The sequence below is a fragment of the Patella vulgata genome, chromosome 2, assembly GCF_932274485.2.
Source record: "Patella vulgata chromosome 2, xgPatVulg1.2, whole genome shotgun sequence".
NCBI classification, from domain to species: domain Eukaryota; kingdom Metazoa; phylum Mollusca; class Gastropoda; family Patellidae; genus Patella; species Patella vulgata.
In genome coordinates, this window is record NC_065880.2 from 4,965,847 (window position 1) to 4,986,836 (window position 20,990).

Here is a 20,990-nt window from a genome sequence, read left to right on the forward strand (position 1 = left end):
AATCCATGCCATTCAGAATGACAAGAGATATTGCCATTATTACCACCATTTTTTTCCACATTTTCCTAATTTATCTCTTTGACAAACGTTTAATTTCTCTGAAAAAAGTAAAAATTGGGGTTCATTTTGCCCGGAAAATCACATAGTCACATATGTAGGTGTGTGCTTTATCAAAATTTGTTCCGACCAACAGGTAGTCCAACATTACCGCTCTATCAAAATTGGCGCCCATATTAGAGATATTTTGATGTTGGTAAAGTGACCATGTAATACACGGCGCTCATATTAGAGATATTTTGATGTTGGTATATTGACCATGTAATTCACGAACTATGGGTTTATGGGGTCGCCCGTCTGTCCAACCTTGCGGATTTCCTCCGGGTGCTACCTTTTCCTCCCACTGCTAAGGCGAATTAATGAAATCAAATTGAACCACATGTTAGTCCGAAATTACCTAGTTTGTGTCAAATGGGACATGCCCCCTCTCTCCTTCTCTCTCTCTTCTGGGTCGACCAATTCATCTTTGAATAGCAAAATATTTGCTATACATACATCAAATTCCACTCAATATCATCCTGATAAACAACCCAGTTGATTGTTGATGTATAATAATTATTTTTTGAACAGGATATTCAATGCTTATAAATTAGACATCCACTATCCATATTGAATGAAAAGGTTTATATACACTGGACAAAATAGATGTTTTTTTGGTAAATCTAAATATTTTTTACGAATTTTCAAACATAGATTTGAAATTGAATAGATGTATTAACATTACATTACTGCTAAATACACAAGATTAAATGATACCCGGGTTAAAATGTAGGTGTCTTCCATGACAAGCCGTGCATACGGACATACATAGATAATAAAATGGCATCACATCTACTCTTATATCGAATTCCAACTGTCAAGAGATCTTTTACGTGCACGCCAAGGTGTACACGGGACCTCGGTTTTTCGTCCCACCCGAGCGACTAGACAACTGTCCTTGTCAGGCCCTCCGTCCTGCATCACTGACAAGGGGAAACCACGCCGGAAAATCTGGATGAACTTTCTCGGCCAATGCAGGGATCGAACACCCGGCCTCAAGGCTAGCGAGCCAGCGTCTTACCCACTTAGCCACGTGATCCCCCGGCACCGTAGAAGATTGGAGATTGGCAGTAGAGACATTCGGTTTCTTGTGACTTTTCTGCGAGCTACTAAACCCTACCACCCGTGCGTTTCCATCTGATATAGATGATGTTCAATCACCTTCATGTTTGAATGCAGGTGTACGTAGCGCTATGTACACGACCCTAAGGCAATCCGTTTATTAAATGACTAAAATTGATTTCTTTCTTGTTCGAAATGTAAACTTTGCCCGGTCAACTGTCACGGTACATGGGTGTTTTACACGTGCGATACGGGACAAATCGGACATATAGACACAGATAGACAATACGTGGTACCACATGTCCCAGAAAGAGTGACAATATCTTGCTTTGTACACGACCCATGTCACGACCCATGTGTGGGGGGTTGGATGGCCGAATGGTTAGCACGTGCGTGCTGTGCGGTCTGTCACTGAGTCAACTGGCGTGGTTTCGAATCCCCGGTTGTACGTGACAAGGAGTAGGGTCGCCTGTCCAACCTCGTGGGTTTTCTCCGGGTCCTCCGGTTTCCTCCCACTGCTAAAGACCCCTACGCGCACGCGAATTATTGAAATAAAATTGAACCGTGTGTTAGTCCCGAAATGACCTAGTTTGTGTCGAGTGGACGTTAAATCCCATCTCTATCTCTCTATTGCAAGTGTACAACACTACATAGAACAGATGGTTTTATATTATTAAGCGGTAATCGTTAATCATTTATAATAATGTATATGTGAACGGTGAATCATGTAATCAATAAATCTTTATAAATAAACACGACAGTACTAACAATAAATCCAATTTAACTTTAAATATACAAAAGACAGTAATAATAATTACTATGCTAATCGTAATGTTAAATATATCCCTTGGGGTAATAACGTAATGTTCAATTTAACTTTAAATATACACAGGGAGTTATAGCATTATGTTCAATTTAATTTTATATATATATATAACTGTTGATAAAACTATTATGTTCAATTTAACTTTAAATATACACCTGGGGGTAATAACATTATGTTCAATTTAATTCTACATATACACCGTGGGGTAATAACACCATGTTCAATTTAATTTTAAATATACACCAGAAAGTAATAGCATTATGCCCATCGTAACTTTATTTAAATCATGTCCATCACTGGCTCCATTAGTTTTACAGCTATGTCCACATCCCTTTTTGGTGGTTACACCACCTGCGGATTCAGTACACGTCAGGGTATACCCACCATCAGGGTATTTCTTACACAGTTCTTCACCTGTAATAAAAATAAAATAATGCTGATGAAAGGTCATTGTGTGGAGTGTCTGGTCGGTGATTAATTACTATCATTCCATATATTTGTTTACTTCTTTCAATTCTGCAATTGGGGCCACAGTTGCTCAAAGTGTAATAAGCTGGTTCGCTATCCTGTCGATCTCGGATTCGTGATAACCATTCGGATGGCCGGATGGTTAACGCGAGCGTGTTGTATCATAAGATTTGTCGTTGAGTAAACTGGTAAAACCCCTACGCGCAAGCGAATTATTGAAATAAAATTGAACCATATGTCAGTCCCGAAATGACCTAGTGTTTGTCTCGCCCTCCCTCTCTCTCTCTCTCTCTTGCTAACCATTCGGCCATCCAACCCCTAGTGATGTGGGCATAGTAAAGACATGCGCCCTTTTCACGCGACCGTCCGTTATAAAACAGTTTTCTCGGAAAAGGGGACGGGGTGACTCAGTTAGGTGTCGGCTCGCTAACCTGGAGTCCCCGTGTTTGATCCCTGAGTGGGCCGAGGAAGTTCATTTTGATTTTCCGTCGTGCCGCTGCCCAGGCACAATTTTCTTCATAACACACTGTATGGCGTTCCATTATCGGTATCCCAATCGGTGTGCAGAACATTGAATGTTAAGTCCCATTTTATTTCATTTCTAGCTTACGAATATTGAGAAAAGAGAGGGTCCTGTATACCTTTGGTTTGCTTGACCCCTTTACAGGTGAAATTGAATGATTCCATTTCTATAGGATTGTTAAATGAACTGCAGTTTTCAGGCTCGGTTTTGTAAGGACAGGTGTAACAATCGAAACCTAGAATAAAATAAAAAGATCAATTATATAATTCACTTATCAACGATCGTCATATGAAAAGGTGAATAGAACGAACAATATACAACGAACCGGCTCATGACCTATTTAATATATAAACTGCCGCACAGCGGCCATCTTGTCGCACACATTGAGATATTTAAATATAAGTAATATTTTATTTAGATAAGTTTCATGTTAAGAACACATATTGACAAAAATGTAACTATTTCAAAACAAGTCAAAAAGCAAAACAATTCATCTTCTTATTGATAATTATGATACAAATACAAAATGTACACTTATAATAAATATACGCAAAAATATATACACGTTGTATTGGCTAACACAGCAGTAGGTCTATAGTGATGATCATAACATTTGTTAATCAGGCAAATTAGTAAATTTAACAATTTAATAACAACATATAATTCATGGTCGGCATTGGCGCACCCTGTCCCTAAACATTCGCACTGTAAGATTTTTCGGGCACAGCACTAAAAAAAGATATTATATTATTATTATGTGCAGAATTTTTAAAGGCCCGGTCCCAGTGGCTGATGGACACACAACGTATGCAAAAAGGACACAGCGGACGAGCAAACTTTCGGGGGTGGTTCCATCCGTTTTCATCCGCTCCAGAAATGGACAAAATTGACGAAAATTTGCGAACACAGAACGGAAAAGGACAAACGTGGGAAGTATGTAGCGGGGATGCTAAATGGATGTTCATCGGAAGCCTAGCGGATGGAAGTGGATGACAGCTCCGACATCCTTCAATATACCAGATACATCCCAGATAGAAACGCTTTGTCAGTTTTGAAAACGTTATATACCAGATGCATACGCTTACATCCTTTCTATTTCCTTGCTACTAACGATGTATAGACGTTCAATGTACCTTATCTTTCCTCCCTCTTTCCGTTTTCAGCTGGAGCGGATGTGAGTTGCGAGGATGCCCAGAGGATGCAGAGATGATACAGTTTAGGTTTAACGGATGATAACGGGCATGGAACGTTTGGTGCTCGTATATGTCGCGCATTTACATCGTACACGGCAGAAAGTTCATCCGTTATAAAAGTTTTGTGGAGCTCAAAACTTTTTGCGCGGATGAAATCAAAGTGAACGGATGCTCGATGGATAGAGCGTATGAAACACGTATGCAATGAGTACACAACGGATGCATGGCGCTTTCAAACGCAGGGCACGTTTTTTCCCCGTTTTACATCCTCTTTGCATCCGTAAGTGCAGTGGGACCGGGTCTTAACTCGTTTTTTTTTACCTTCTAGTTGACAAAATAAAATGTCCGAAATCCGATAACTCTTGGGTCTTGAGCCACCCATATTGACGGATGTGACAGTTTTCATGCATTAATCCTTATTTGTTTCAACAATTGTTTGGAAACGGAATTTCAATAATTCCCTTTCGCGTATGGGTCTGGGAGGAAATCAGAGGATCCAGGGGTCTGATGACAGGAGAGTTTGCTCCTCCCCCATCCTAATTCGTCAGGCTCATCTACGTATACACAGTAAATTAATATTTACATAAACTTCGTGGTAAATATGAAATAGGTTATAATTATTGGAAATCCTGGAAATTGGTAAATTGAACAATTTAATAACAACACGCCATAATCCGCCTCCACTTAGGCGTACGCAGCTCCCAACATTCGGGCTGTAAGATTTGTCGGGCAGTGCAAAAAAAAAGCATGGGGGGGGGGGGGGTCATGATATGACGAACTCTATTGATACACAAGGAAACATTGGGGTAAAGAGTGGACATACCCTATCCACAATCCGCGTTCCACGACTTTCTGTTTTAGAGTTACCTACCCCTAACCTTGCTGAAAACTTTGTGAAGGCAATAACCGCTATAGATCAATTTTTGAGGAAAACATCGGGGTCACGAGCGGATATACCCTATACAAAATCGACGTTCCACGACTTTCGTTTTAGAGTTACCCCGCTATAGTTTTTAACATATCTTTTTTTCAAATTCGGTGGAAGCATTGAGCTAATTTGGTTCCCCTATGTTTTGTTCCGCATTCTGAGTATTTTGCATATAAGTTGTAGCGCCCTCACAGAGGCAGCACTATGAATGTGCTCTGTGTATTTTAGTCTTTCTCAAATTCCTGTTAAAGTTTTACTTTGTGATTTTTGGACTGTAGCAGCAAAGGACCTTGGTGGACATTTTGTATTGGAAGCTATTTCAGTTTTTATTTGGATATTTGCAATTAAGTGTGTGCGTTTTATTTAAATATTTATATAGTGAGTAGGAACTCTCTGAAGTTAGTCTTTTTTAAATTCCAGTTGAAGTTTTACTTTGTAATTTTTGTACTGTGTCAGCATAATACCTTTTTGGACATTTTTATTGTAAAATATTTTAGTTTTTATTTGAAAATTATTATATTTGCAATTAAGAGTGTGGTTTATTTTGGGGTTTTTGTTTTCTATCTAAATATCTACATAGTTAGTAGGAACTCACTGAACCTGATCAGTAGTCATCATGATCACCTACAGAAGATCAGAGTTACTACAGATTGGTAAACATTGTTCTCATAATAAACTGAATGAAGAGGTGTTTCAATCTTTGCCTAAAATAACAAGCCAACAGTAAGGCTGATGTCCCCCGCCGAAATCCCCAAATAAATATATGACACATTTTAATTAATCGCACATCTATTTTTTTCCAAAGTATCAAGCAGTCAAACTGATTATCAACTATACACTAAGTTTCATCACTCTCTATCAGATACAATCAAAGTTATCTTGTCCAAAAGCAGGAAATTGCTTATCTTTGCTTAGCTTTAGCTCGATATGTTAATCATTGAACTCAGTCAAGACGATCATCTACATCAAGTTTAAACATTCTACCTCAATTAGAAGATAAGTTGTTATGTTCCAAAGTCGTGACCAATCAAAATGCGTATTGCTCGTTAGCCTAAGCAGAAAATTCTCATCATCGAACGATAAATAATAATTACTATGCTAATCGTAATGTTAAATATATCCCTGGGGGTAATAACGTAATCTTCAATTTAATTTTAAATATACACCAGAAAGTAATAGCATTATGCCCATCGTAACTTTATTTAATTCATGTCCATCACTGGCTCCATTAGTTTTACATCTATATCCACATCCCTTTGAGTTGGTTACACCACCTGCGGATTCAGTACACGTCAGGGTATACCCAGCATCAGGGTATTTCTTACACAGTTCTTCACCTGTAATAAAAATAAAATAATGCTGATGAAAGGTCATTGTGTGGAGTGTCTGGTCGGTGATTAATTACTATCATTCCATATATTTGTTTACTTCTTTCAATTCTGCAATTGGGGCCACAGTTGCTCAAAGTGTAATAAGCTGGTTCGCTAACCTGTCGATCTCGGATTCGTGATAACCATTCGGATGGCCGGATGGTTAACGCGAGCGTGTTGTATTATAAGATTTGTCGTTGAGTAAACTGGCGTGGTTTCGATTCCCAGGTTGTACGTGACAAGGAGTAGGGTCGCCTGTCCAACCTCGTGGGTTTTCTCCGGGTCCCCCGATTTCATCCAACTGCTAAAACCCCTACGCGCAAGCGAATTAGTGAAATAAAATTGAACCATATGTCAGTCCCGAAATGACCTAGTGTTTGTCTCGCCCTCCCTCTCCCTCTCTCTCTTGCTAACCATTCGGCCATCCAACCCCTAGTGATGTGGGCATAGTAAAGACATGCGCCCTTTTCACGCGACCGTCCGTTATAAAACAGTTTTCTCGGAAAAGGGGACGGGGTGACTCAGTTAGGTGTCGGCTCGCTAACCTGGAGTCCCCGTGTTTGATCCCTGAGTGGGCCGAGGAAGTTCATTTTGATTTTCCGTCGTGCCGCTGCCCAGGCACAATTTTCTTCATAGCACACTGTATGGCGTTCCATTATCGGTATCCCAATCGGTGTGCAGAACATTGAATGTTAAGTCCCATTTTATTTCATTTCTAGCTTACGAATATTGAGAAAAGAGAGGGTCCTGTATACCTTTGGTTTGCTTGACCCCTTTACAGGTGAAATTGAATGATTCCATTTCTATAGGATTGTTAAATGAACTGCAGTTTTCAGGCTCGGTTTTGTAAGGACAGGTGTAACAATCGAAACCTAGAATAAAATAAAAAGATCAATTATATAATTCACTTATCAACGATCGTCATATGAAAAGGTGAATAGAACGAACAATATACAACGAACCGGCTCATGACCTATTTAATATATAAACTGCCGCACAGCGGCCATCTTGTCGCATACATTGAGATATTTAAATATAAGTAATATTTTATTTAGATAAGTTTCATGTTAAGAACACATATTGACAAAAATGTAACTATTTCAAAACAAGTCAAAAAGCAAAACAATTCATCTTCTTATTGATAATTATGATACAAATACAAAATGTACACTTATAATAAATATACGCAAAAATATATACACGTTGTATTGGCTAACACAGCAGTAGGTCTATAGTGATGATCATAACATTTGTTAATCAGGCAAATTAGTAAATTTAACAATTTAATAACAACATTTAATTCATGGTCGGCATTGGCGCACCCTGTCCCTAAACATTCGCACTGTAAGATTTTTCGGGCACAGCACTAAAAAAAGATATTATATTATTATTATGTGCAGAATTTTTAAAGGCCCGGTCCCAGTGGCTGATGGACACACAACGTATGCAAAAAGGACACAGCGGACGAGCAAACTTTCGGGGGTGGTTCCATCCGTTTTCATCCGCTCCAGAAATGGACAAAATTGACGAAAATTTGCGAACACAGAACGGAAAAGGACGAACGTGGGAAGTATGTAGCGGGGATGCTAAATGGATGTTCATCGGAAGCCTAGCGGATGGAAGTGGATGACAGCTCCGACATCCTTCAATATACCAGATACATCCCAGATAGAAACGCTTTGTCCGTTTTGAAAACGTTATATACCAGATGCATACGCTTACATCCTTTCTATTTCCTTGCTACTAACGATGTATAGACGTTCAATGTACCTTATCTTTCCTCCCTCTTTCCGTTTTCAGCTGGAGCGGATGTGAGTTGCGAGGATGCCCAGAGGATGCAGAGATGATACAGTTTAGGTTTAACGGATGATAACGGGCATGGAACGTTTGGTGCTCGTATATGTCGCGCATTTACATCGTACACGGCAGAAATTTCATCCGTTATAAAAGTTTTGTGGAGCTCAAAACTTTTTGCGCGGATGAAATCAAAGTGAACGGATGCTCGATGGATAGAGCGTATGAAACACGTATGCAATGAGTACACAACGGGTGCATGGCGCTTTCAAACGCAGGGCACGTTTTTTCCCCGTTTTACATCCTCTTTGCATCCGTAAGTGCAGTGGGACCGGGCCTTAACTCGTTTTTTTTTTACCTTCTAGTTGACAAAATAAAATGTCCGAAATCCGATAACTCTTGGGTCTTGAGCGACCCATATTGACGGATGTGACAGTTTTCATGCATTAATCCTTATTTGTTTCAACAATTGTTTGGAAACGGAATTTCAATAATTCCCTTTCGCGTATGGGTCTGGGAGGAAATCAGAGGATCCAGGGGTCTGATGACAGGAGAGTTTGCTCCTCCCCCATCCTAATTCGTCAGGCTCATCTACGTATACACAGTAAATTAATATTTACATAAACTTCGTGGTAAATATGAAATAGGTTATAATTATTGGAAATCCTGGAAATTGGTAAATTGAACAATTTAATAACAACACGCCATAATCCGCATCCGCTTAGGCGTACGCAGCTCCCAACATTCGGGCTGTAAGATTTGTCGGGCAGTGCAAAAAAAAAGCATGGGGGCGGGGGGGTCATGATATGACGAACTCTATTGATACACAAGGAAACATTGGGGTAAAGAGTGGACATACTCTATCCACAATCCGCGTTCCACGACTTTCTGTTTTAGAGTTACCTACCCCTAACCTTGCTGAAAACTTTGTGAAGGCAATAACCGCTATAGATCAATTTTTGAGGAAAACATCGGGGTCACGAGCGGATATACCCTATACAAAATCGACGTTCCACGACTTTCGTTTTAGAGTTACCCCGCTATAGTTTTTAACATATCTTTTTTTCAAATTCGGTGGAAGCATTGAGCTAATTTGGTTCCCCTATGTTTTGTTCCGCATTCTGAGTATTTTGCATATAAGTTGTAGCGCCCTCACAGAGGCAGCACTATGAATGTGCTCTGTGTATTTTAGTCTTTCTCAAATTCCTGTTAAAGTTTTACTTTGTGATTTTTGGACTGTAGCAGCAAAGGACCTTGGTGGACATTTTGTATTGGAAGCTATTTCAGTTTTTATTTGGATATTTGCAATTAAGTGTGTGCGTTTTATTTAAATATTTATATAGTGAGTAGGAACTCTCTGAAGTTAGTCTTTTTTAAATTCCAGTTGAAGTTTTACTTTGTAATTTTTGTACTGTGTCAGCATAATACCTTGTTGGACATTTTTATTGTAAAATATTTTAGTTTTTATTTGAAAATTATTATATTTGCAATTAAGAGTGTGGTTTATTTTGGGGTTTTTGTTTTCTATCTAAATATCTACATAGTTAGTAGGAACTCACTGAACCTGATCAGTAGTCATCATGATCACCTACAGAAGATCAGAGTTACTACAGATTGGTAAACATTGTTCTCATAATAAACTGAATGAAGAGGTGTTTCAATCTTTGCCTAAAATAATAAAACCTAAAACAAAGTGAGGAGTGAGAGGGGTCAGACGACATATCAGGACAATCATAACAGCTGATAGAAAATATGAAGAAAACCAGTTAAGTCAATAACAACAATCTATAGTATTAACTATATAGTAAAATCGGGGTTTTCTCCTGTATTTCCCAAGTCTAATCCCCCTTGAAATACACCCACTTAAACCAGGCTTAATGGGTTGAGGGGTGCTATCAGACAGACTGACGGACAATTTAGTTATTAATAGGATTACATACAGCCACTACTCTACTAAGCAACATGCAACATAAAATACATATCAAAGCTTACATATATTTCAGCCTAGTATTAATAGATGACTAAAGCTTTCTACTTACTATAAGCAATCCAAAATATCCAATTTGCACCCTAAAGCAAGGTATAACTCCTCTTAACACTGATGCACCTCCAAAGTCACAGTAGAATTTGAAGTCCAATTCGAAGTAGCAAAAGTAGGGGGAAATATGGACCAAACGCAGGCCTTTATATAAAACCCACCACGCACGTGCAGAAAATGAATACACGTCACAGACGGGCTAGTCCATTTTGGCACAAGGGGGAACTAGCCCACGCCTGCAACACCCCCCCCCCCCTTAGGGAAAAAAACTCATATATTCAAATATCCCCCCAAAATAACTCCCATCCCCCCATCCCTAGGATAGGTTTGGTCCATAAGAAGGATAAAGGGGACAGAAGAGTATCAAAAAGTTCGAATCTAGACCAGAAAATAGAAGATAGATAAGCTCACAGATAGAAACAGGAAAGTACAAGGGAAAAGGAAACACATAGTTTAGGATAGGTTACAGAGGAATATAGTACAGGATAGTTAGAGCGGCCTTCCCTAAAAACAAAAAAAACCCATAAAAACCATCCTCCCTGAACTAAATAAAACGAAAGCAACAAAAAAAACAGGGACTAAAGGAAAATGAACTAAAGACAAAAAAAATTATCCCCCAAGATTTAGTGCGCATGGTGGGAAGGACAACAGTGGGAGCAGCAGGCTGAAACACGCCTCTCCCGGCGGGTGATCCTATCCATTACCAGCCGCCACTGATGTGGCGAGAGGCGAATGGAAGGGCCACCCTCCGAGACGACCCCCATCTGTACCCGACGCCTCTGACGCTCCCGACGTCTTCGAGTCCTCCTCTGGCTGGAGGACTCTCTCCTAGGGAACGACATTGACATCAGAGGCACCGGCTGCCCCCGGGGACTGCCCAGCAATCCCCTGGATACAGTTGCTCCCCTACTCTCCCCAAACCGTCCTCCAGACTCAAGGGGGCAGGGGCGAGCTGGAGGAGGCCAAAGCCTCTGCGGGCCCTCACCTGCCCTGAGTTACCTGTAGACTCAGGGACAGGTGAGGGTGACAGTGGTCTGGCCTCCAAGAAGGGAGAAGCCCCCCCCCCCACCGCTTCCGGAGCTGAAGCGGCTGGCAGAGGAGACCCCCCTCTCTCCATTGTCCGCCCCTGACCTCTCTCTCTTGCACGGGGAAAGGCCCGCCAACACCTGGGCCTTCTACCCAGGCCCCCAAACCACTCAAATTGAGCAATCAGGGACCGGGGAAAAGGCTCCGGGATACACTAGCTCCCCCCTCCCCCAGGGTGAGAGGACAATAAAGACCATAATCAATTACCTGCCATTCTATTTCTTAAATTCCACCATTCTATTTACTTCCACCTTATTGGAAACCTCTTTTGCTCCACTCACCGATCTCCCGGGGACCCGCTCCCATGTCCTAACATTTGCTTTTCCTTACCCCTTAAGAAAACATCTCCCGGAAGATCTTCCGATCCCCCGGAGAAAGATACCCCACCAAGGTAGCCAAAGCCCTCCAGTGAGTCAATAGGGCTGGGTGTCTTAGAGGATGGAGGGAGAAATCCTTAATAGGTACCCAACCCGACTGCCTTGCCAATTCCCGGAATGCCCCAAAAGTAGCCGGATCCACCTTACTATCTGTGGGTATGAGCCTATCCCTATTTAATTTATCCATGACCTCCCACAATGATTCTCCTACTCCCGGAATCGCTCGAGCCAGGGAACGTACGGCCAACACACGTTTGCTAACTATTTCTGCACTAGGAATAGCTAACCCTCCCCGGGGAATACGGAAATAGGGTGGAAGATGTTTTTATTTATTTGTGGGTGGGATTAAGGGGGCAGCTTCCTCGACATTAGTTTGATATTCATACCAATTTTCATGGGCTTTTACACAATATTTACAACCTCCACAGGGCAAATTACTAGTACGTACATTCAGGGCAAAATCAGGACAAGGGCCTGACACAGGTATCCTAGACAGGGCGACTGCATTTAAGTGTTTGGAACCTGATCGATATTTTACAGTCATATCATATTGGGCAAGTTCTTCCATCCACCTAACTGTCCATTAGGGCGTTTAAACTTAACCAGGTGAGACTATTATGGTCAGTCCTGACCGTAAAAGGATGACCCAAGAGATAATGCCTAAATTGACGGGTAAATCGAACAACCGCCAGTAATTCTTTCCGCGTCGTACAATAACGCTGCTGTTCAGGTGTTAGAGAAAAACTTGAATAGGCTATTACTCTCTCTTGCCCATCCTGGATCTGACTTAATTCTGCAGCTACTGCCAAATTACTCGCGTCAGTATCCAAAACAAAAGGTTCTGTTTGACTAGGTAATGCTAAAACTGGGGTAGTTATTAAAGCAGTCTTTATATTTTCAAAAGCCTCTTGCTGCTCCTCCCCCCAATAAAAAGGTTTTTTTTACCCATGATAGAATATAAGGCCAGCGCCTTCTCTGCGTACCCTTTTAAAAAGACACGATGATAATTAGCGAATCCCAGGAATTAATCTACCTCCCTGGTATTTTTAGGAATTGGCCCATCTCTCACCGGGGCTAAGTGTTTATCACTCATTTTTATACTATTATTGCTCACAAAACGGCCTAGGAACTCTACTTCTTGCCGGAATAATTCACACTTTTTAGGTTTCATTTTTAACCCGTACTGACGGAAACGTGCTAAATATGTTCTAAGATTAAATATGTGATCTTCAAATTTTTGCCCCATAACTAGCACATCATCAATAAAAGCCAACGATATATTCCAGTTAAGGCCTTGTAAAACTAAATTTGCAGCGCGACTATACGTGGGGGGACTATTGGAAAGTCCAAATGACATACGCTTAAATTCGAAGAGCCCAAATTTAGTCAGAAAGGCTGTTTTCATTTGATCTTCGGGTTTGACTTTGATCTGCCAATATGCAGAGTTCGCATCTAACTTAGAGAACCATTGATTACCTGCAAGGGTATCTAAACATTCTTCGATAATAGGTAAAGGATATACATCCTTAGTCGTAACTGCATTAAGAGCTCGATAGTCAATGCACCATCTTACATTTCCGTCAGGTTTGCGTATCAATACGGGGGCCGACGCCCAATCCGAAGTGGAAGGTTCAATAACACCTGCTTTCAACATTTTCTTTAAATGGGCTTCCTCCTCAGAGGCAAAACACAAAGGTGTCCTACGCATCCGTTCCTTAATGGGCAAGGCATCCCCTGTGTGAATGGCATGTTCTATAGAAGTGAAATTTCCTAAATCATATTCAGTTTGAGCAAAAACATCACTTAACTCAAATCAATAATTCAGCTAATTGCTTTGCTTGGACGCTTGACAAATGCTTAATTGATCGTTCATATAAAGAAACTAAATGTTCAGGTATCTCCTGGATACCATCTTCATTTAATCCTTCATTGACCTTGGAGGGACCTACAGGATTAAGTGTGGGGGACCCCGGGAAAGAATCTCCTAAGGGGATAGGAAATATGGATTCCTTTCCAACCTCATAGGCTTGTCCAATTATGTCATTAGATTTCAAAACAATTTCCTTATCAGACACATTAATCAAACATACCGTAGGGTAATCAGTATTCGAATGAAGAGTACGACCGATAAGTAACTGTTCACTTTCTATAGGCTCTATCATATAATCATTTAATGTCCTATCCATTTTACAAGGTAGACGAGTGACTGACCTAGCCGTAATAATAGTTTTAGTAGGGACCATAACTTGGGCAGTATATGGAGTACTATCAGTATTACACGTAGGCCTTAGTCCTGTTACTATGGGTATAGTCTCATCGCCTACTATTAAACACGCATGTAAAAAGTCAATAATAACTTTCCATTTTCTAAGAAAATTTAAGCCAAGTAAAGCTGTATCAGCTATTGGAGCTACATAGACATTATCTGTAAACGTAAAAGACCCTATTCGGAGAGTAACGGGGCCAATCCAGAATCCAGGAAATGTCATATTTTCGGCTGCTAATTGTATGGTAATATCCCTAATTTTGGGTGGCTTAATTTCGATCTGATCATAAACCTCAGGCGATATTATAGTACAATCCGAATCAGTGTCAATCAACGACTCAGTAACTAAATTTTCTATTGTTAAAGGGACTCTATATGCAATAACAGAGGGTAATCTAGCAACAGAAATTTCATCATCAGGGTTAGAAACACTATCACTCCTCCCAACCTTGGAGATAGGGGCAATGTCAACATGATATCTGTCTACAGGTTCAGGTAGAGGTGCTTGTTTCAGGTTTGGGCCTTCTTCAACAGGGATCGAGGGAAGGCCTACTGCCTCGTCCCTTGATCGTTTAAATTATCACTGTCTTTAAAGCTTAATTGTTTCATTGCAGAGGGAGGTAATTGCGAATTAGAAGGTCGCAAATGGCATTCACTCTTATAATGACCCACCTGTGCACATCCGAAACATGTCACACTTGCCCTGTTAGGTGAAGGGGAGGACCTTCTCCTATTTAAAGTTAAAATTAAAGTGGCTATCATGTCTTTAAGTTGAGTTATTTCAGTCTTCATTTGTCCTATTTCAGACTCCTCTTTAGGTTTTTCAGGGGTGGCCTTAACATTTAAACTGGGAGGTTTAACTTGATTGCGCACAGGCGAAGCACTAGTCCTACGTACATGGGGATATACCGGACTATATTCCACTGCTGTTTGCATATCTGCTTGAGGCAATTTCCTAAATCCTACTTGAGAGAGACTGGGTGATCTTGACTCGGGGTAGTAATAAGTACGACTAACACGAGGAGATCTCGGGTCTTTATATACTCGTCGAGGGAGCGAGGATCGAGATTGACGAGACGTAAACTTAGCCGAATCATAGTCATCATTTCTATCGGTTCGGGGAAAATTTCCAAACTCAGGCACATTTAGGGATCCTCCCTCTCTATCTCCCCCGGGATAACCACTACCCCTATTCCTATCTCAATTAGATTTTAACGGAATTACGCTGTTGACATGAGTGAACCACTGCAACCGTTCAACCGCTTCCTCAATATCAATTAATCTCAAATTAGCGACAAATCTGCCCGCTTCTGGATTATTACATCCCGAAACCAATTTCAAAACAGATTGCCTAGCTATAAAATCATCCGACGACAAACCAGAGTAAGCTCGGAATGCTAACTGTTGTACACGATCGCTCCAATAACTTATCGACTCATTGAGACCTTGAGTTGCGGTCTGAAACTCAACTTGAGCAGCCTCCGGAATTGTTTGACCTACGAAGCGTTTTTGCATCATTTCTAAAGTTGATTTAAAATTCATGCAAGGAAATCTCCGAGTTATACTTGTAAAGTATTCCGCTGCCTTATCCGTTAAACAATAACATAGATAATCCTTACACCGAGAGCTATGAGACCCCCAGGGCTGGGACAGGGCAAAACGGATAAACTTATCACTAAAAGTATCCCAACTTCCATCTGATTTCCCGTTATAAACTAAACAGCGAGGAATAGTTGAGGGATTAAAGGAATCTTCCCTTGGGTGATGTCTATTGTCATGTCTTACAAATCTCCCCTCCTTTTCAAATGTATTGGGGGTAAGGTTGGGGTTCCCTACTTCTCACATCTTGACTTGTGTACAAAGGGGGTTGTATACATGACCGTGGATGCTCTAAAAATACCTCTGCCTCCTCAAGAAAAGCTTCCCTATAGCCAAAGGGTTCTGATTTAACAGGCCATTTAGACTCGGTTCCAAAATCTAATTTTTCTGCCATGATATTATTGTTGATTTACGTAACCTAAGTTTATTTGCAACAAAAATCTAACAGATAACCCTTTCAAGTAACCTAAGATATAGGGGTTTTACTATAAAAGTAATCTAAGAAAATAATTCAACTTAATCAAGTCAAGAATTAAACTTAATCTAAAACTTTCCCAAAAGTTTGACTATTTTCTCAAAAGTTTGACTATTTTCTCAAAAGTTTGACTATTTTCTCAAAAGTCGGCCATTTTGGTTATTTACTTCCGGCCAAATGCCTATCGGGAAATTCCTTAATTAATTATATTTTCCACCTAACGCAAACCTAGACCAATAAATATCAGTAAGTACAACTTAATATCCCTGCAGATTATTAATAAAAGTGAGAGAAATTTTATAATCCAAAGTGAGGTAATCTAAATTATTTGTTGAATGTTCTAAATGGCTAATACTACCGATATAGCTAGAGCTAACCCCAAGCACTCAAAAAGCATGCGTTACCTAGGTGACGGCTAGTACTTTCCCGCGCTTTCGAGTATACTATGTCAACAATTTAAATAATATGTAATATGTGGGTTTGCCCCATTGCAATATGAACTACAATTACCCTAATAAATATATCAAATACGAAATTACAATCACTACTACTTTTTATAATTTACAATGGGTAATTAGGTGAATTATATCCACTCAATCCAGGGGAAACGGGAATTTTAAACTAACTCCCACTAACACCCTACCCACAAAAGTTCAAAAGCGACAGCGCCATTTATAGTAAAATCGGGGTTTTATCCTGTATTTCCCAAGTCTAATCCCCCTTGAAATATACCCTCTTAAACCAGAGATGGCCGGGTGTAAGGCTTAATGGGTTGAGGGGTGCTATCAGACAGACTGACGGACAATTTAGTTATTAATAGGATTACATATAGCCACAACTCTACTAAGCAACATGCAACATAAAATACATATCAAAGCTTACATATATTTCAGCCTAGTATTAATAGATGACTAAAGCTTTCTACTTACTATAAGCAATCCAAAATATCCAATTTGCACACTAAAGCAAGGTATAACTCCTCTAACACTGATGCACCTCCAAAGTCACAGTAGAATTTGAAGTCCAATTCGAAGTAGCAAAAGTAGGGGGAAATATGGACCAACGCAGGCCTTTATATAAAACCCACCTCGCACGTGCAGAAAATGAATACACGTCACAGACGGGCTAGTTCATTTTGGCACAAGGGGGAACTAGCTCACGTCTGCAACAACTATAAAAACTCAGATAAAGACAGTCTGCATCATAATAATAGATTGATGAACACTTGTTTACTTAGTTGTAGATCAGTTAGAAATAAAGAGAGAGAGAGAAATGTGGTTTAACGTCCACTCGACACAAACTAGGTCATTTCGGGACTAACATATGGTTTAATTTTATTTCAATAATTCGCTTGCGCATAGGGGTCTTTAACAGTGGGAGGAAACCGAAGGGCCCGGAGAAAACCCACGAGGTTGGACATGCGACCCTACTCCTTGTCACGTACAACCGGGGATTCGAAACCACGCCAGTCGACTCAATGACAAACTTTATGATATAGCGCGCGCACGCTAATCATTCAGCCATCCAATCCCCCAGCTAGAAATGAATTAAATGAATATTTTGTAGAAAATGATTTTGACATTGTTATTTTAACTGAATCTTGGACGAGAGACAATGATAATTATGTTATCAACAAGTTAGTACCCGAAAATGATGGCTATTTTCTATCAAACCGAACAGAAAGAACAGGTGGCGGTTTGGCTTTTCTCTACAAAACGTCTCTTAAAGTCCGATGTATTCAAGGTCCAAAATACACTAGCTTTGAATACCTGCAGACTGATGTACAGTTCGACAGCAAAGTAATCAGCTACATCTCTATCTATAGACCACCATACTCTACTGTCAACAAGGCCAATATTAATTCTTTCAAGAACTCCTATAGACCACCAGACACCCACAAAACAGCTTAACTAACCAGAAGGAAGTCTTTATCTCTGGTGATTTTAATATTCATATATATCTTTTAGATGATCCGAAAACAATAGAATTCCAGAGCATTCTTCATTCGTTTAACTTAAAGCACCATGTCATCGACTCTACTCACTGTAAAGGTCATATTCTTGACTTGGTCATCACAAGGGATAATACAACCATACTTAACTTAGATATTAAAAACGATCTAATATCTGATCATTTCACCATCATTAGTCAATTGTGCTTGAAGAAACCGAAAACTCAAAACCTCAAAAGAAAGACCAAACATTAAGATGTCAACGCATTCAAAACATCTATAGAAAATAGTAAATTACTAGATCGTCTTCAATTAATTAATTCAATTGAAGATCAAATTCAACTGTATAATATCACACTCTCAAATATATTTGATAATCATGCACCGACAGTTGCCAAGGAAATAATCCTAAGACCCAACAGAAAATGGTTTTCTGATGATATTCGTGAATCAAAACTTACTAGGCGCAAGGCAGAAAAGACATGGAGGAAAACTAAGTTAGAAGTCCGCCGTCAGCTATATCAGCGTGCTCGTACAGACACTAATTCTCGCCAATATCGAAAGGAACCGTGATCTTTGGGAGATAAACCTTTATTTCAAATTCCGTCAAAATTGGGTACAAATTGTGACCTGTAGACTGTGGCCAGACGTCCGAGTCAGGGGCGACAACAATATATGTCCACATGAAAATATGGGTGTAAAAAAAGCTCCCATACCTTGACATGAATGTGTAGAAACTTGTCGTCAAACAATATAAATCTTTTATGTTTGAATTCGGGATGAACAAAATTTATATCTAAGAATCTTTTGCACTAACTACACCTGGGTTGTGTGTAGTTTATTTGTTATTCATATGATTTATATGATTCTCCGATCAAAAACATATAAAAGTCACCTACCTGTAACTGAAATCGGAACCAGCAGAATAAAATATATTACAACTAAGGACGCCATTTTAATTCGTGTGATATATAAGAATAAAGTTGGTGAAATGGTGTATTATAATATTTTATGTTATAGTAAACATACATACACAGCCACAAGCACTGACATCGACAGTAATTTATGTTGTGTTAGTAAACATTAAGTATTGGTATTCTGTTTTGTAGTCGTCTTATGAAAGAAATATGTCTATAGAGTAATTCATAAAAATATCCCACGGGAAAGGGTTCAACCTAAGTATGACACTTGTTCGCTAACACTTAGATCAGGGTTGGAAATTGCAAATTGTAAAACTAAATTACGTATTTTGAACTGCTAACATATATATGTTGCACCGTGAACATTGAAATAATATTGGCAACGTTATCCTCCCATACGTTCCCGGTGTTGGAAAGGAAAAGAAATGAAATGGGCTTTAACGTCCTACTGTTCTGCTAATGAAGACGGGCATATGCCATAGAGTGTGCTATGAGTATGAGGGAAATTTTGCCCGGACAGTGGCACTACGGACTACTCTTATACACGCCAAGGTTTACACGGGACCTCGGTTTTCCGTCCCACCCGAGCGACTAGACAACTGTCCTTGTCAGTCCATCCGTCCTGCATCACTGACAAGGGAGAACCACGTCGGGAAATCTGGATGAACTTTCTCAACCAATGCAGGGATCGAACACCCGACCTCCAGGCTTAGCGAGCCAGCGTCTTATCCACTTAGCCACCGTGATCCCCCTCCCGGTGTTGGCCGTTAAAGTTCGTCGGGATTATGTGGTATGGTTTCCCCTTGCGTCAATTGTGCAGGCCGATAGGGGAGAAGAGTCTAGTCGTTCATATCGTACGAAAAAGGGTATCGTGGTACACATTGGCGTAATTGCCATTCCATTTGAAATCCGAAATAAGAGCAGGCCTTGGGCCGCTTCCCGGGCAAATTGTCCTTCATAGAACGCTGTATTGCGTATGAACGTCATTATTAGCTTGGAACGAGCAGAAGAGTAAGACGCGTGTGTGTGTGAGTGAAATAGCTTTATTTTACGCCCGCGTTCACCGAGGTGATATCTTAGACAATAACATGCTATACATACATAGTGATATTATTTACAATGTGATTAGCCAATAGGATTTAAAAGGATTAACAAATAATAAGTGATGGGAAGAGACGTTAAATAACAGATATACATCATACAGCACTACACGAATATTTTACAGAACAGACACGAATGTGGACGAACATTTAGACAACTAAACATAAAATGTACATCTATATTTAAACAAGTTATTTCAGTCGGGCTGGATGACCTGGCGCCTGGTACGTTCGGGCATTTTTATGCGCGAACTCTTAGGTTTTTTTTACTGGCATGCGCACAGGTACTATTTCTTTTTCTTTTAACAAGTACCCAAATCGGGGATTTCGTGCGGAGGTAGTTCGGAGGTAAACAGTCTGTGAAGTACAACACTTGCCACTCTACCTGTGTATCGATAATTATAAACCGAATGTGTGAAGACAGTTCATACATATCACTCAAAAAATTTTCAGTACAAACTCAGTTGATTCACGCTCGATTTGCTACTAAACAAACCCATCGGTTTATTTTCTCAACAGTGGGACCCGACGTGACCGCGGATTTATTGACCTTGTATGAACTTATCCATATCTATATCCTTACACCGAGAGAAATTATCTAGTCTCGGTGAAAAGAACCATGCTCATCTGGTAGAAAATTACTTTTGTATTTTTTGGAACGGAAAACGGTGTTTTTAGAAGCAAACTAACCTGCCGCACATGAGGAAGTCATTATACTAATAATAAAAGGCGAGACCTCTTTTTGCGGCGCAGGCTTATCACTGAGTAGTAAACCGTCCACAAACAATAATATAGGGTGACGAGTGTAGTACTGTAAGTAGGCTATAGACTATAGGTTTGAGTCGAGATTACTCGCTTTCAGTTTACTCTGTTTTTGCGATAACCAATTATGTGAGAAATACCATACTGACATTCGGT

The 20,990-nt window shown here is 40.0% G+C and overlaps 1 long non-coding RNA gene across 1 annotated transcript; it reads right to left on the reverse strand.

Moving 5' to 3' along the window:
• Positions 1-1,804: 1,804 nt before the first annotated feature.
• On the reverse strand, positions 1,805-19,029 carry LOC130010809 (uncharacterized). Its single transcript, XR_008786088.1, has 5 exons — positions 18,952-19,029; positions 7,222-7,338; positions 6,263-6,433; positions 3,094-3,210; positions 1,805-2,398 (listed from the first exon to the last, which is right to left on the reverse strand). It is a non-coding gene; the product is annotated as an uncharacterized LOC130010809 (long non-coding RNA).
• Between the last annotated feature and the right edge of the window lie 1,961 nt (positions 19,030-20,990).